Source organism: Ctenocephalides felis, unplaced genomic scaffold, assembly GCF_003426905.1.
Source record: "Ctenocephalides felis isolate EL2017-DRISC unplaced genomic scaffold, ASM342690v1 CF-g0.4_SCAFFOLD_02327, whole genome shotgun sequence".
NCBI classification, from domain to species: domain Eukaryota; kingdom Metazoa; phylum Arthropoda; class Insecta; order Siphonaptera; family Pulicidae; genus Ctenocephalides; species Ctenocephalides felis.
The window spans coordinates 53,146-61,131 of record NW_020538481.1 but is presented as its reverse complement, the minus strand read 5'-3'; positions in this window follow the sequence as shown (position 1 = coordinate 61,131).

Genomic DNA, 7,986 nt, shown 5'->3' with positions numbered 1-7,986 from the left:
TACACCTCACTAGTATCATTGTCAATATTATATTCAACACCCTGTTTGTTGTTTCCATTGTAGTAAATAATTGCAAATATTTAATTAAAAACTTAAAATAAATCGACTCTATGATGACAACACAAGCACTGTTACTCAGTAAACGTACTACTACGACACCGGCTACTGCAACTGGATGTAGTGACGCATTACTACGTCGGCGGATAGCGAACAAATGACGTAGTACTACGTCAGCGGCCAGTAAAGATCCAACCTGAGAAAATTGTATTGGAATAACTCCTCGCTAAATAAACATCTCGTATCGTCTTCGTTTCGGGAAAGACGCAAAAATATCATCTTGATTAACTTCTACTTCTAAGCCTACGACTGGCGCATTCATTTCAATCAGCTTAAGTCTTAACAAACCTTTAAGAGTTCTAAGTAGAAGTGAACATTGAAATTTCCGGAAAACGAGAGTGAACTCTGAAAATCGTATTGTATCCATTTGGTAAAGGTATGAGCTTGTGTAGTTTAGAATTTTTTACCGCAATGAAAAAACTGTCGACATAAAAAGTAGCATTTCCTTGACTTTATTTGAAATATAGAGGATGAAAGGCATCTGATGTCATGCGGCTATAGAATTAGGTAATTGGCTGCGCATTTATCTGAGGAAAACACATGTGACGATGTATCCGCAACAATTTCAACACCAAAACTACTTAACTCTGGTATGGTTGCATGTGTGTAATAAATTATTTCAAGTTCATTTGTTTCATAATCTACAAATATATTATATGATTAATATTTCGTATTATATTCCTAAATAAAAGATGAAAAATAGAGCTATATTAGAAACATAGTTATCGATTATCAATTATATGCGAATATATGTTTATATTCATATATAATGCTTTTAAATTTAGATATTATTTGTTCTATACATTGTACATGCACATTTTATGTTTAATATTTTATATCATTAACATAAATAACTAACAAAATAATGAAAATATTATATAAGTGTATGGTTTTTATACCTATCATACTAATATGGAAGTGAATTAAGATACTTTTGATCATAATCGCTATCATTGTTTATAGAAACTGAGGTTTTTTCAGTGATAAATATTTTAGATAGTATTTCAGACGGGCGTATAATTTGCGATAAATATCTTGCATATGAAAAATAATATATAATAGCGTAAGTGTGAAAGCAGCAACCAACAGTCCTTAATCCGTTAGGACAACTGGTTCTACTAGTTCACGGTTACGGGTGGTGTGTACTCTATATAGACATTATAGGTTTTCCTATTAACATGCCGTGATTGAATATTCTGTCCAATTATATTAGAATTTTCTTTCGCAAAATATATCTTTGGTTGACTGTCATTATTTAACATTTCAGCCAGATAGGATACCGCTTGGGATAACTGGTAGGAGCCTGTAAATAGAATTTTGAGTTCTCGTTCATTTAAGTGTGGGGGGAAGCCTAATAGACAATGAAAAAGTTCTAGTGTTGTCGCTCGTCTACTCCATCTTTTTTCAATGACTTCATTTGATAAAGAATTTGGTATGTTGCGTATATTCATGTAATTGATAACTTCATCCGCCAAATCTCCATCCGATGACGGCCGCTTTTCATACTTATTATGTAGAAAACCAACAATTTTACACAATATTTTCACTTTAGGCAGTGCTTTATTGTCTAGTGTATGATGAAGCAATCGATATCTTTGTGAAATATTGACGTACACTGCTTCGACAACCCATGGGAGCTTAGTTATCCTTCTGGATTCATTGTATCTTCAGTCGTAAGTTGTTTTCTTTTGCCTTTACAACATGGCATAAAAGGAACATAACGTGCTGATTTCATATCATAAATAGCATCACGAAATCCACGATCAACTAAAAAAAAATATCATCTTGATGCAAAAAAGTGCCGATTCCGTGCGAATCTTTCAATATAATTTTCATAATATTTGCATCATTTTGTGTTGCCAGAAAGGGCCCGAAGAAGTCAACGACAAAACTATTTGTTGTGCAAATCGTGAATGGTTTACACAATGGAACCAGTTTCTGGCCTGAAAACAACTTTCTTTAGTACTCATTATCTGTGCTTTTTTCATGACGTATGCAGGTACCGTCACATATTAAAACTAACCGATCTTCAGGCAAATAACGGATTTTTTTTTTGAATTTTACGAAGTCTCCAAAATTAATTGGTCTCTTGTAAAAGACTCTAATCCAAAATTTTGAACTAATATGTCCCTTTCAAATCCATTTAAAATTTGAGAATAGTAATGAAAAACTTGACTTTTAGAAATATTAAAAATAGCGGCGACAACATTGTTAGAGTTTCCGGTTCTTAATTTAAATAAAAAAAATTACTTATGCTTATAACGTTTCTTGTTGTCTTTCATTGATTTAAACATATTACTTAATTCCATGATAACACATATTATATATAACTTCCGGATAAAATCCTGTTAATATTTTTATTTTCTTCGGTGACAGCAAAATTTTCCATCTGTTTAAATAGCGATTGGTTTGAACTTTAAGCTGTTTTAAAAAAAGGACACTTCTTTCTAAGGCACATAGCTTGTATTTGAATAAATACGCGACTGTTGTATAAAAAAAATTACCGAACAAATGCTTATTACAGGTACGATTACCTGTAGGAATATAAATTCTGGCCTTTGCGCATACATGAATTCTAGCCTCTAAAGGAATTGTAACAAGGTTGGATATATTATTACAAATTGAACAATGTCGATGGGTCGATGCTATTCGATTAAGACAAAGTTCAACAAATATCACTTTTTTCAAAAATATTACAATCGTATTCACTACAAAATGCACTTACAGAACTACTATCACTACCACTAAGCACTGAATTATTTGCATTGCATATGCTCGTTCTGCTACTAGAGTTTCTATAAGGAATTAGTCTACACGTAGCACACAAAATATCACCAATTAAAATAGTTTTGTCTGTAGAACTACTGTACAATTGTTTATCATCCTTACTTAAAACGACCTTTTTGCACACCAATTTTCGTCAAACATTAATTGTAATTCTTGCAATTTTGCGATATTATAATTTCAATTATATTAACAAATTATAATGAACCACTAAAATATACGCTCAACAAATTAAATTGTTATCAAAATAAAAAAAAAATAGCAAGTTCAACTGACACATAATTAGAGTTCGCAAAAAACACACAAAACACAAACAAATGAATAGACTGCTATACAATTTGCAAGTAATAATATAATATGTTAGCAAATATTAAATCACTAAAATGTTCATTACACAAAGTAATTGTGTTGTCATTGAAATATAAGATTTCAATCTGGCACAAAATTAGTGTTCACAAAATATCACACAAAACATAAGAAAGCAAAATATAGACAGCACAAAAATATTATTTCCGAAATCAACTAACGACACAGTTTTCGGAAACCAGATAAATTATTTTCTAAAATTACTTAAATTCCAAGTGACTGTATTTGAGGCATACACAATATCGAATGGGACATATTTGTTAAATAATAAAAGCATAGACTTTTAGATTACTAAATATTAAATTCTTTATTGTATTGCAGAATTGATAAAAATAGAATAGGAATATCATATTTATAATTTTATATAGGTTATGTTATTATTCAACATTATATTTTTTTATTTTAAAAATATTTTTATCATAATGTGTACGAACCGAAATTATGGTATTTCAAAATTCTATGTTCATTCGGTACCACGGGCCCATGTTTCTAATATATCAGGGATTAATTTCGATCAAGTAAGTTCACAGTAACTTTATTTATTAAATTATTCATTATACGATTCAAAGGATAACATAAATAATGATAATTTTTATAATGTCAATGAATAAAGTTGTCTTGCCAAGGCACGCTTCCATCATTGTTGAAATAATGCACATATTTTTCCCTTACGATTTTTGCGGCATTTGGACTATTTCCTAAATATCGTTGATTTAAATGTTTCATATTTGAATCATTAGAAATCGACCCCGGTGTAATACATCCCTGTTTCATATTTTCTCGGTCAAAACATTCTGCATAAGTATATGAGTTAGTAGAATTAGACATCAAATAATTGTGTAAAGCACAACTTGCCAGTACTATTCGATCAATGTTATTTGGCTCGACATTTATTGGTGTTTTAAATATTCTAAATCTAGAAACCAATATACCAAAAGCATTTTCCACAATGCGTCTATCTCTACAAACACGATAGTTATAAATCTTTTTATCTTTTGAAGTAAGATCTGAATGACGGAATGGTTTCATCATGTTCGTTCTCAAAGCAAAAGCATCATCAGCAATAAATACGTATGGCAGTATTTCAGAACTATTTTTGATTGGTTCATGTGATGGAATCTCCAATTCATTTTTCTGGAGCTTGTCATAGAGTTCGGTTGTTTGGAGTATACCTCTATCTGATATCCTGCCCTTAACTCCAAAGTCACACACGATGAATTGGTACTTTGCATTTACTATTGCAAGTAGCACCATACTATGAGGACATTCATAATTATAATAATAAGATCCGCTTCCACTAGGAGGAATAATGTCTATGTGTTTGCCATCAATCGCCCGAATGAGAGTTTGATGCAAGCAAAAAATATAAAATATAAGTTTCAAGTGAAATAAAATTTATGTACAGCGTAAAAATGTATTTCCGAGTCCCCGGTTTCCTGGGCTGGGGCCCCCTTAGGTCGTGGGCCCGTGGCAATTTGCCACCCACGCCACCCTATAGTTACGCCACAGCATACTGACTTTTATACTCACTTTGAAATAATTTTTCTCCAGTACTTTAGATATAGCTTCACACGTCTCAGGAATAATTACACCCAATGCCTGAGGAGATATTAATGTTGTGAACTTTAAATTCTCATAACTCCTTCCAGAAGCAAGAAATCTTAATGTTGCCGTCAACTTTTCGTGTGGCGAAATAGCTTTACGCATAATAGTATCTTGTCTTCTACTTAGAGGTAAAACCATCTTTAGCAATTTTAAATAAGTTTCTTCGTCCATGCGAAGAAAATTGTGCCAATCCCTTGGCGCTACTTTGAATTTATTTAATAGATTTATATGCGAAAACAGTTCCCTTTTTCTTAGCCATTCCTTGCACCAAATAGATCTCCTTTTAGTTATTTTCCATTTTTTTTGGGGCAAATACAAATGACATGGCCATAAAATCGTCATCTATTTCTGCACTAATTTTGATAAAAAAAATATAATAATCTACTAATCACAAATAATTCAGTAAAAAATAATATCAATTATCACAAAGATATATTTTTAGGTTATGTTTTGACATTTATTATTTGACAGTTGCGCATTCATTCAGTTGCACATGCATACAGTTACGTCTGTGGCCGGCTTTAATAAGCATGATCCCAAATGTTGATAGATCTTCGAAAAGATCAGTAAAATATGTTTCAACTTTCAACTTTATAAGACCCACGCCACTTTCTACAACTTTCTAATTTCATATCCCATGTGCTTCATTTTGTCAGAATATCCATTATTATTTTCATGGTTTTCAATTTCCCCTATTCTTGAATTGCTCTGAATACTGAAGTGCTCTGATTTTTCTTTCGTATCCTTTTCTCGAAGCCGACGTTTAAACCCAGTGTCAGATGGGAATAGTCTTGCACATGCTTGTTGATCTAATTAAATAGTCAATGCATGTGCAAGAATATGTATGGAAACATATTTTGCATGGTTCACACCTCAAGCATGTTGATTATATGTATATTTCACGGTTCAGCCGTACCACGTATGGTGCAACATCAGCAGTCGTTGATAGCACATTCCATTCTTTACTTTTCTTGACCTCCGTAATATTGCCTGGCAGTACTGTCCTACTTCTTGTGTGGATGCTGTAGATATCTCTGTCTCGTAGAAAGTATATGACCACACAGCCTTCGGTTCCATTGTTGAAAAACATCTCTTTCATATAGTAGTACATATTCGATCGCTTTGTCCATTCTTTTAGAGTATTTTCCTTTCATCAATCTACTTTTCAACTGATTGTGGAAGCTTTCCAAAAACATATTTGTATTGACACCCAGACCTTTTCTAAAACTATATGCCCAGGTCTTTGTGCGCTTATAATAAGCCTTCCTGAAATATTTTGCGAATGACTGTGTAACACACATCTTCTTCAAGCTCCTTCAGGTTATCATTTAAACTGCTCGAGAATTCCTCTTCATTTAAAATCATTTTAATCTCTTAATTTTTAATCTCTAATTAATTTATCATAAACTTGCGTCTGTCTTTGTCTACTTCTGATCTTTGCTCTTTTCCAATTCCTGGACACATGCCATGAACACAATAATTTGTTTTCTGGTGACCCCATAACGTGTGACCAGCAATTGAAATATGCCGGAGCATTATCTGTCATAAAAGTTTTAGCCTTTATTTTTCCTACTGCCTCAGAAATTTGCTGAAAAAAAATTTGAAAAAGTAATTCATTTTGTCTGTTTGAGAAACAAAAGGCAACAGGAATCCCACTCCCAAATTTATGCGTATGCGTATTGCAATTGAAAACCATAACTGTTAGTCCCGTGCGTACCATCAACGCATATCTTGTCTGTGCCAAATTCCAATAACGTTTGCGCCTGCATGTTTGTCATAATTACAAGAATAAAGTCATCATTGCCAAGTCCATAATTAGTTGTATTAATTCCTTTATAAAATAACACTTTAAAGGTTTTCTTTTGTTGGTTCTCCTTAACCCAAGTAGTTACACTTGTTGAATCATTTTTATTTCTAAACGTATTTTTATTATTGTAACAAGCTTCACATATGTTTTTTAGAATGAAATCATTATCAACGCCAGCCTTAATTTGTTCTGAAAAAGTTATAATAAGAATAAAAAATTAACAAAAATTTCGTACATAAAACTAAATAATCTTTAACTATACCTTTGATGTTATTTATCAAATTTTGGTTCAGTCGCACATATTTTGTCAAATTTTTCATGTTCCACATACGTCTTCCAGTAATCACATTTAACATGTCCGTCATTATATATCTTGCATATGATTCGTGAGGGACAAGCATGTCCAATTTTTTTGGTACCCCTTGAAATTTTTTCTTTTATTTGATGTGTGTAAGACCGATTGCAATTAAAATATTGAGCGTATAGGCCTTCCCACAATCCTCAATGGGACAGGTAATCCGAAGAGCCCTTATAGATCCTATAAACTGTCAATTATTGTAATTTTTGTGGATGTAATATTAAACATATTTAAATAGTATTTATTTATTTATTCAATACTTGTAAACACCTTCCGAGAGTGCAGCGATAAAATATTATTTGGTGTGGGTCTTGTAGGGGTCGTTTGTAAGAATGTGGGCGTATGTAGAAGGAATAGGTGACGAAGGAAGAGCATTTGATAGAATGTCTGTGGAAGGAATTAGAGAATGAGGCAAAGCATAAGAATGAAGTGCTAGAGATGTTTCAGGATTAATTCTAAAATTATTGTAAAATGTGCGGTTGATATTGGAGTCTTGTAAAGAAATATTGGGAGTTGAGCAATGGAAGGTTTTGATGTAACTTTGCAAAGAAACAGGAGTATGTAATATCTTTGGGCAAAATGTGCATTGAAAATTACTGTAAAACTGTTTTGGCTGTTTTCCATGTATTAATCTGATCTGGCGGGAAAGCGAACTAAATAAAAAAAACTTTGATATAAGCGTCTTTATTGTCTTGGTATTTTTGAGATTGCAAATAGAATGAAAACATTCTTCATTACTATTTATTATTATTCTTTTAAGCATAGTATATGGTATTATTAATCATCTATAAAAAAGATGTTTTTATTATGACTGATAATTGCCTGAAAAAATAGTTTTATAAAAATATGATATAAAAAAAATATAAAAAATTATAAAAAGCAAAATTTCCAAAATTTCAAAAATATATTCTAAATAAATTACCTCATTCAAGATATAATTTTATAAAAT